Here is a 10,477-nt window from a genome sequence, read left to right as displayed (position 1 = left end):
GGTATTATACTTATTTGGGCTTCCTAGGGAGATCACATGCAGGCTTCAGGATATAGTACAGCTCGGTAAAGGAATCATACCATGTTGTGTGTTGAAAGAGGACCAGTGACTCAGAAGAGTAGATCATACTGTGATTGACAAATTGTGGAAGAAATTATTGGCATTTTATGTTTTTTATTTTAATGTTGGGTGTGCACCAAAGCCAGGGTGTGTAATAGAAACAGCACGGATGAACACATATCATTTGTTCTCTGTTTTGCTTCAATCTCAGAGGCATTGAACTCATTCTGATTACTGAACGAGTTTTTGAGGAGCTGGGAGCAATGGAATGAGAGTTTGTGCAGGGAGTGTGATCTGTGTATCAGATGGGGTGTCTGGTGTTGCCAATCCAAACTCAGTGACCTCGGATGTATGGGTCCCTTAACTTTTCTGGGTTTGATGGTCAACTGCTAAAATTTGGTGTAACTTCAATATTGGCACTTGGATATTATAGTTATTTGGGCTTCCTAGAGAGATAATTGAGATTTAGTTATGGTATAGCTCCTTTTGAATTGAACCCTTCTCACAAATGCCTTCTATGATTATGTGGCAAATACATGATGGCTTCAGGATATAGTACAGCTCGGTAAAGGAATCATGCCATGTTGTGTGTTGAAAGAGGACCAGTGACTCAGAGGAGTGGATCGTACTGTGATTGATATATTGTGGAAGAAATTATTGGCATTTTAAAGTGATTTTAATGTTGGGTGTGCACCAAAGCCAGGGTGTGTATTAGAAACAGCACTGCTGAACACATATCTTTTTTCTCCTCTGCTTTGCCTCACACTCAGAGGCATTGAACTCATTCTGATGACTGAACAAGTTTTTGAGAAACTAAAGGCAATGGAATGAGAGTTTGTGCAGGGAGTGTGATCTGGGTATAAGATGTGATTCTTGGTGTTGCCAGTCCGAATTCAGTGACCTTAAAAGAAAGGGTCCCTTAACTTTTCAGGGTTTGATGGTCAATCGCTAAAATTTGGAGTAACTGCAATATTGGCACTTGGATGTTATAGTTATTTGGGCTTCCTAGAGAGATCGTTGAGAACAAACCGGTCCAATCCGGTTTGTTCTGGTCCAAATTGTTTGATCGGGTTTGAACCAGTCTAAACTGTTTTGATCTGGTTTGAATCGGTCTAAACCGGTTTGTTCCAGTTTGACCCATTTGATCCAGTATTGAACCAGTCTAAACTGGTTTGATCCAGTTTGAAGCACTTTGATCCAGTCTGATCTAGTTTGATCCGGTTTGAACTGGACTTAACCGGTTTGATCTGGTCTAAACTGGTTTGAAGCAGTTTGCTCTGGTCTGATCTAGTTTGATCCGCTTTGAGCCTGCCTAAACTGGTTTGACCCAGTCATACCAATTTGATCCAGTTTGAATTTGTCTAATCCAGTTCGAACCAGTTTGATCCGATGTGAACAGGTTTAAACCGGTCTAATACGGTTTGAACCAGTCTAAACCAGTTTGATCTGGTATGAATCAGTGTGATCCGGTTTTGAACTGGTCTAAACTGCTTTGATCCAGTTTGAACCAGTTTGATCCGGTCTGATCCAGTTTGATCCAGTTTGAACAGGGCTAACCTGGTTTGATCCAGTTTGAGCTGGCCTAAACCACTTTGAACAGGCCTAAGCCAGTTTGAACTGATCTAAACTATTTTGATCCAGTTTGAACCAGTTTGATTGGTTCTCATCAAGTTTAATCTGGTTTGAGCCGGTCTAAACCTGTTTGAACTGGTTTGAAACAGTTTGATACTGTTTTGTACAGATCTAAACCGGTTTGAACAGGTCTAAACTGGTTTGATCAAGTTTGAACCAGTTTGATCCGGTATGATTGGATTTGAGCTGTTCTAAAATGGTTTGAATCGGTTTAAAACTGTTGGATCCGGTTTGGCCGGCCTGAACTGATCTAATCCAGTTTGAGCTGGTCTTATCCGCCTTGAACCAGTTTGATTCGGTTTGAACCTGTCTAAATCATTCTAATTTGGTTTGAACCGGTCTAATCCTGTTTCAACCAGTCTAAACCAGTTTGATCCATTTTGACTCGGCCTAAACCGCATTGAACTGGTCTAAACTAGTTTGACCCATTTTGAACCTGTTTGATCCGGTCTGCTTTAGTTTGATCTAGTTTGAGCCTGTTTTAACCGGTCTGAACCGGTTTAAACCAGTTTGGTCCGGTCTGATCCATTTTTATCCGGTTTGAACTGTGCTAATCTGGTTTGATACGGTTTGAGCTGGCCTAAACCAGTTTGAATTGGTCTAAACTGGTTGGATATGTTTCGAACCAGTTTGATCTGGTTTTGAACCGGTGTAAACCAGTTTGAACAGGTCCAAACTGGATTGATCCATTTTGAACAAGTTTGATCTGGTCTGATCCAGTTTGATCTGGCTTGAGCTGGTCTAAACCTGTTTGAACCAGTTTGAAACAATTTAATCCAATTTTGAACTTATGTAAACCGGTTTGAACTGGTCTAAACTGGTTTGATCCAGTTTGAACCAGTTTGATCCAATGTGATTGGGTTTGAGCTGGTCTAAACCGGTTTGAACTGGTTTAAAACAGTTTGATTCAGTTTTGAGCCAGTATAAACTGGGTTGAACAAGTATAAACTAGTTTGATCCAGTTTGAACCAGTTTGATCCGGTCTGATCCTATTTGATCCGGTTTGAACTGGGCTAAGCTGGTTTGATCCATTTTGAGCCGGCCTAAACCGGTTTGAACTGGGCTAAACTGGTTTGATTGGGTTCAAACCAGTTTGATCTGGTTTTCAACCAATCTAAACCAGTTTTAACCAGTCTAAACTGGTTTGATCCAGTTTGAACCAGTTTGACCCAGTCTGATCCAGTTTGAAATGCTTTGAGCCGGCCTAAACTGATTTGAACCAGTCTAAACCAGTTTGATCTGTTATGAACCTGTTTGATCTGGTTTTGAACCGGTCTAAACCAATTTGAACAGGTCTAAACTGGTTTGATTGTGTTTGAACCAGTTTGATCCTGTTTGAACCAGTTTGATCCAGTTTTGAACCAGTCTACACTGGTTTGATCTATTTTGAACCTATTTTATTGGTCTGATCCAGTTTGATCCTGTTTGAACAGTGCTAAGCTGGTTTGATCCAGTTTGAGCTGGCCTAAACCTGTTTGAACTGGTCTAAACCGGTTTGATTTGGTTCGAACCGGTTTTAACCAGTCTAAACTGGTTTGATCCAGTTTGAACCAGTTTGATCCGGTCTGATTCAGTTTGAAATGCTTTGAGCTGGCCTAACCCAATTTGAACCGGTCTAAACCGGTTTGATTCCTGAACAATGCTCAGAAATAGTATTTTGTTAGAGAATACAGCTTCACCTGGTGGAAGCTCCATTCTATAGCATTAGGTGAAGACCCTGTCTCAAAACAATGTTAGCAAAGGGCTTGAGTGATGACTTGGTTAAGAGAACTTCCTACCCTTCCAGAGAACCAGAGTCCCCACACCCACACCAGATAGCTCTTAATTACCTATAACTCCAGCTACAGTGAGTCCAGTGCCCTCTTCTGACCTTGCAGAACACTGTATATACAATAAACAAATCTTCAAAAAAGAATGAATTTTACAACTATCAAACCACTAATCTAGTGTGCTGTTTGTTTACTATTTAGATTTATCGTGCCAAGAAAGAAAGCACACCTTGTGGAGAAGAAACAGAAAATGGAATTAAACATAATAAGGTACTATATATTCCTATAAACAATATATAAAGATGACACTTTTATGTTCTTCCAGAAAAGGTGTTCTTTTATAGAATTTGTTTTTTGCTTTCTAAGAAATTTCTGAGTTTGATTTTTTTTTAAACCAGATTTAATTCATTAATTTTTCCTGTGTAAACTCTCTCATGTGGTGGCCACAGCTAGAGCCTATGTCCTCTGAGCAGAGACTCTTGTGAGTTTTTACAAATGGTCAATGAATTCCTGAAAAGGAGATTTGGTGAATATAGTCTTTTTCCGGAGGTTAGGGGTCAGGTAACTGTAGGTCATGGAGATGGCCTCAAAGGTGGCCTTGGCAAGGTTGCCCAAATTCTTACTACATATTCCTTACTGTCCTAGAACTTTCTATGTAGACCAGGCTGCTCCTGACTCAAAGAGATGTCCCTGCTTCGCTTCCAAATGCTGGGACTGACAACATGGAAAGCCATTCCCAAGCAAACTGCATATAAAACAGATCAATCTAAAGGAAAATATTTTTAGTAAAATAAGATTGGTCTGGGGCTGGAGAGATGGCTCAGAGATTAAGAGCATTGACTGCTCTTCTAAAGGTCCTGAGTTCAATTCCCAGCAACCACATGGTGGCTCACAACTGTTGTAATGAGATCTTGTGCGCTCTTCTGGCATAGAGGTGTACAGGCAGAAAGAACATTGTATACATAATAAGTAAATGAATCTTTTTGAAAATTGATCATTAAAAAAACTTAGTGTGCCTTCTATTCAAATGACATTATAACTTCCTAAAATTACTAACCACAAAAACTTAAAAATGTTAACTGAAAAATGCAAATTTAACCATGTTCACCCCTTTAATCCCAGCACTCAGGAGGCAGAAGCAGGCGGACCTCTGTGAGTTCATGGCCAGCCTGGTCTATATAGTAAATCCCAGACTAGCCAGGGCTACATAGTGAGACCTGTCTCAAAAAGAACTGAAGGAAGGAAGGAAGGGAAAGAAAAGAAAAGAAAAGAAAGGAAAGGAAAGGAAGAAAGAAAGAAAGAAAGAAAGAAAGAAAGAAAGAAAGAAAGAAAGAAAGAAAGAAAGGTATTGAAACTAATATATGTGTTATAGGTAAGATTCCTTTTCCTTCTGTTTCTTACTTTAATGTAATTATTTGTCAGTACAAAACATAACTATTTGGTGAGTAGAGGGGTTAGGGAATTACTGGGGCTTGAATCCAAGGCATGTTGCATACCAAAAAGTCCTCTTAAATTATTCAGATTGGCCTTAAACTACTCTGTACTCAAGGAAGCCTTGAACTCACACGCCTTCCACTTTGGCTTCACAAGTAGCTGAGACTGCAGGATTGGCACATATTGACCCTTAAAATACTGCATGTAGTTTGTTCTGGTTTATTTTGTTTTGGCTGCTGTAGTTAGGCATATTGTTACTTAGCTCAGTTGCCACTTCCAAAAGTAGTTGTGCTAAATGTAATAAACAGTTGGGTGTGGTGGTACACTTCCATAACTTCAGCACACAGAAGGCTAAAAAATAGGAGGTCATAAATGCCAAAGAGAAAAGTAATTATTTGTTGGTGAGATTTCTGTCCTGCCCAGTTCCCACAATCATTAAGTCCCAAAGAAATCACACAGAGGTCTACATTAGTTATAAACTGATTGGCCTATTAGCTCGGGATCTTATTAACTCTTATGACTTATCTTATTCTTATCTGTGTTAGCCACATGGTTCAGTACCTTTTTCAGCTGCATAGTCACATCTTGCTTCTGTGTCTGGACAGGAGAGCTTCCCTCTTCCCAGAATTCTCCTGTTCTCATTGACCTGCCTCTACTTCCTCTCTGGTTGTCCCACCTATACTTCCTGCCTGGCTACTGCCAATCCACATTTATTTAAAACATAATTGACAGAATATAGACAAATGTCCCACACCAATTATTTTTTAAAAAATAAGTATAAGTTCTTTCCATATGCTTTATTAGAACATAAAATGCATGACAAACCCCACTTTATTCTAAAATACAAACATTAGCTTGAGAATGAACTTTACCTTATTCATATTGCCTGATATATATTAAGGACCATAGGCATGTCAGAATAAAAATTGCTTTGTGCACTAGTTTTAACTGTGTCTTGTTAAAGCCTGTCTCACAAAATGAAAGTGGTAATCATTCTAGTTTTATTTTTTATCAATGCCTGAGAAATAGTTTAAAGTTACATTAACTGACTAGTGTTAATGACCTGTTTTGCTCAGAGTGTATATGTGTACATTCATGTGTGTCACATGTGAAATCAGAGGACAACTTTCAGGGGTTGACTCCTTCTCCCACGATAGACCCTGAGTCTCAAACTCAACTTTCAGGGGTTGACTCCTTCTCCCACGATAGACCCTGAGTCTCAAACTCAAGTGGGCAAACTTGCAGAGGAAGTACTTTCACCCACTCAGCTGTCCAACCAACCCACCCCTTTGTTTTAAACAAGAATGAACCAGCCACATTAAGCAGTGATCCAAGCTGGAGAGGCTGCTGGAGAACCTTTTACCTTTTCCTCTTGAGAATCCTCAGGCTGGAGACAGAGCTCTTTCAGAGCGCTTGCCTGAAGCGTCCAGAGCACTGGGCTCTGTCAGCCCCTCTGCAGTAACAGCAAAGCTCCTAGGGAAGAGCCCACCACGGCAGGGCATGTACAGCAGATTACTCTTCTAGCACAATTTATCACAGGATAACTCAGCTTCTGGTCGTCAGCTTTGTGGGACTACAAACTACATAGGATTCAAACTTACCACACCTAAGGAAAGTGATTACAAGAGAGCAGACTGAAGTGGCATGAAGGTATAGTCATTTGCCACCAGTGGGGTCCCCTTCTGGTTACAGGAATGTTCACTGCCTATCTAGGCTACCTCTTCCATATCAACAGGGTAATGAGAGGGTTTCTTAGTAAGCACAGTATTGGTGAAAGGGTATGTGTTTGTCTTGGGAAATATTTACTTTATCTAGGCTGTGGAACACTCTGATTAGCTGTTCTCAGAGTCATGTGTTGTGAGACAATATGATTCCAACATTCAGGGAGGCTGAGGAAGGAGAATCACCAGTCGGAGGCCACACTGGGCTACATAGTGAGTTCCAAGGCAGGCTGAACTACACTGGTCAAAATGCTTCACGTTTGAAAACAGAACTTTCTCTAGGGTCACAGCTCTAATAGTCTCCTCGTAGGGCTCCACCTTCCATGGCATTATTCACCTGAAGTTTCTGACTTTCATAATTAGTCCCTGTCTGTCTAATTGGAATTAGACAATGATAATCCATTTCAATTTTTCATAAGGTGCAAATCCTTTTTTTCTTCCAGTCTTATAGATGCATAGTAGTGACTCAGAGCTTTTGTTTTGGCTTGTTTGTTTGATTCTTTGTTTAAAAAAATACTATGCATGTAAGTCTGTGTACCATATGTGTGCAGTGCCCCCTGGAGGCCAAAAGAGAGTATCAGATCCTCTGGACTAGCGTGATAAAGAGTTGTGAGCCACCATGTGGGTGCAGAGAACCAAAACCAGCTCCTCTACATTAGCAACAATTACTCTCAACCACTGAGCTATCTCTGTAGCCTCTGCTTTGTCATCATCATCATCATTGTTATGTTCTGTTTGCTTTTTTATGGACCTATTTTGCCTGCATATATGTATGAACCACATACGTGCCCATTGCCCCAGGAAGTCAGAGAGGGCAACAGCTCCTCTGGGACTGGTGCTGTGAATAGTTGTGTGGCGCCGTGTTGGTGATGGGAACAAACCAGGTCCTGTGCAGGAGGACCACTGAGCCTCGCCAGCCCCAGCATTCTTCCTAAAGAAGACTAAGTTTGTACATTTTATGTCGAATTATATTTTTTAGTAAGCTTCCTGGGTTGACTTCAAAATATCTACCCAAATTGTGTATTTTCATCCCTATTCATCTTTAGAAATAATAGATTGTGTACATCTTTATAACACAGTTAATGGCAGGTTTTCAATCTCTTATTCTAAGGAATTTATATAACTGCCTACTCCATTTTTATTCAAATTTAAATTTCCAATTGAAAAAGAAATGAAACAAACTAAATACCGAATCATGTCTTTGTTTTTAAAATCTACTTACCACAATCAGTTGTTTCTGGACTACACCATCAAATGCGATGAGAAGTTCATGACCGGCACTGACACCTTTGAAGAGAAGAGTGCAGAGCTGGAGTCGAAGCTAAATAAGTGCCCTGTATGCTGTGCTGCCACTTAACTCTGGGTGCTTGTTTGTTTTGTCATGCCTGATTTTTTCATTAGCTACTTTATGAGGTGGGTATCTATGAATTGTTCTTTGATGGTTCTTTAATGGGGACAGTAATAGTTAAGCAAAAAATAGTCAGCTCTGAGTCATACCCCTTTCTGGTTATGTGAATTCAAGACATGTTTGACCTCTTTGAAACTTAATGAACTAGAAAGCAATGTAATAAAATACCAAATGAGCCAGGTGACGGTGGTGCGTGTCTTTAGTCCCAGAACTTGGAAGGCAGAGTTGGAGTCCAGCCTGGTCTACAAAGTAAGTTCCAGGAGAGTTAAGGCTTCACAGAGAAACCCTGTTTCAGAGGGGAAAAAAGAAAGAGAAAGAGAGAGGCTAGAGGAAGTTAACAAGCCATTATATTTCCATGTAAATTATTTTTCTCTCAGCGTTATGGTGATGGGGGAATATCACTTTGACACCTATGGCACAAAAGTTCAGAGGGAAAACCAACATTCCTCAGGATGCACTAGGGATGGAAGAGCAGAGGACAGTCCAGCTGTTGTAAGTATCCTCCCTCTGTCCAGGGAGCAGGTAGACATAAAAATGTCAAGTGTAGCAGGTGGAAAGGTCTAGACTTGAGATCCCTAGAGCTTGTCAGCCAGCCAAACTGACCAAACCAGGAAGAGAGAGATTAGATGAAAGCACCTGAGTAAGGCTCACAATGTAACCTCTGACATAAACACACATAACACACACAAGGGAAAATTTATTGTGATCTAATATGGAAAACATTTAGTGAGTTATTTAATATTTCTATATATAATTAAACATATAAATTAATATACTCAAATATTTTTACTACCTACTGTGTGCAAGGCACCAAAAATGTAGTAATAAAGAACAGAAAATCTTGACTTTATTCTGTTAGAAAGTAATGATAATTAAATGAGGAACCATAACGCAAATCACAACAGGTGCTATGAAAGAAAACTGAAGCAGGTTGAGGGCCATAGGCTATTCCATGGAGTAAAAATAACACTTGCTATTTTAGAAGGTAGTCTCTACTGCATTGGGGAAAAGGAGGGGATAAGGTACTGAAAACCTGAAGGATGCTGTAGGTTGATTCTGATGAAGTGTTTGGGCTTTTTTCCAGAGGATTTATATAATGACTCCAAGCTGGAGTCATTAGAGGCCAAAAATAATGCACTCCATCAAGACATTGCAAAATTGGAGAAAGAAAGAGAAAAGGAACTGGTTAGTAATCGTGTTTTTGAACTTACTTGACAACTCTTTAGACTTTTGAGCCTGTTTGAGAAGACCTTCTTATGGAAGGTGCTTCTAAATGGGTTAACAAATAAGCTTCTTAAAGGTAAGATAGTATAGACTTTCAGTGAAGCCATGTGTGGTATCTGAGGTACTTTGTTTTCCCTTGTGGTCTATCAGTTGTGGACTAATGGTGCTCAGAATATGATGAAAGACTCCTGCCTGTTTACATAGGGCCCAAACTACTTTTTGGACAGGGTGCCTGGGGTATTTACTTGCAAGGAGCATTGTTCTCAAGAGGTCCTGAGTTTAGGTAGTGAAAACACAGTTGTATACTATAACCTGCATGCTTTTATAAAAGCAAGATGATAATGTGGCTGGTTATTTTAATATGTAAGGGTATTTTGCCTACATGCATATCTGTGTACCACATGCTCACAGTACCCGTGGGGAACAGAAGAAGATGTCAAATCTGAACTCAAAATACAGAGAGTTGTTAAATTAAATTCAGGTCCTGTGAAAGCAGGCAGCGCTCATAACCCTGAGCCAGCTCTCCAACCCGGAGAGCAGAATTTTAACTTTATCTTGGTTTTATTGGTGGAGCACCTAGATTGTTCTGAAAAGTAATCAGATATTAAGTATTTGTGTTTCTACATTATCCTTGGTTTTCCCCCACCTGAAACTGAAGTCTTTCATTAAATTATTACGTTACAGTAGTAATACCAAAGTTTTTTTTTAGCTCTGACTTCTTCTAAGATAAGTGTAAATAATATTGCTTTCTTTAAAATACAGAATGCTTCTTGGTAAAAAATAAGTAATTTAGTATGTTTTTTCTTCAAGAATAGTCTACTATCATTAAAAAAAATTGAAAGCTTCCTTGCAATCAGATATTGAAAAGTGTAAAGCATACATTAGCAGTTTGGAGTCACAGTCATCCATCCTAGATGAGAAATTGAGTGGCCTGGATGAAGAAATGATTAGACAAGGTAAGCAAAGCTAAGGGATCATTTAGATTGGCCTATGGGCCTCTGTAAACAGCTATGTGATCTTTTCCTTCTTTGATTACTTTCTGTAGTAGTTATGAAGTTTTCAGTATTAGTTCTTTCTTTTTTATTTTTTTAATTTTTATTGAAAAAAAATTTCCATCTTTTAATTGGGTTAATTAGCATTTTAAAGTCTAGTTTCTTGAGTTCTTTATATATTTTGGAGATCAGACCTTCGTCTGTTGCGAGGTTGGTGAAGATCTTCTCCCAGTCAGT

Source organism: Microtus ochrogaster, chromosome 7 (assembly GCF_000317375.1).
Source record: "Microtus ochrogaster isolate Prairie Vole_2 chromosome 7, MicOch1.0, whole genome shotgun sequence".
NCBI lineage: Eukaryota > Metazoa > Chordata > Mammalia > Rodentia > Cricetidae > Microtus > Microtus ochrogaster.
This window is presented reverse-complemented; position numbering follows the sequence as displayed.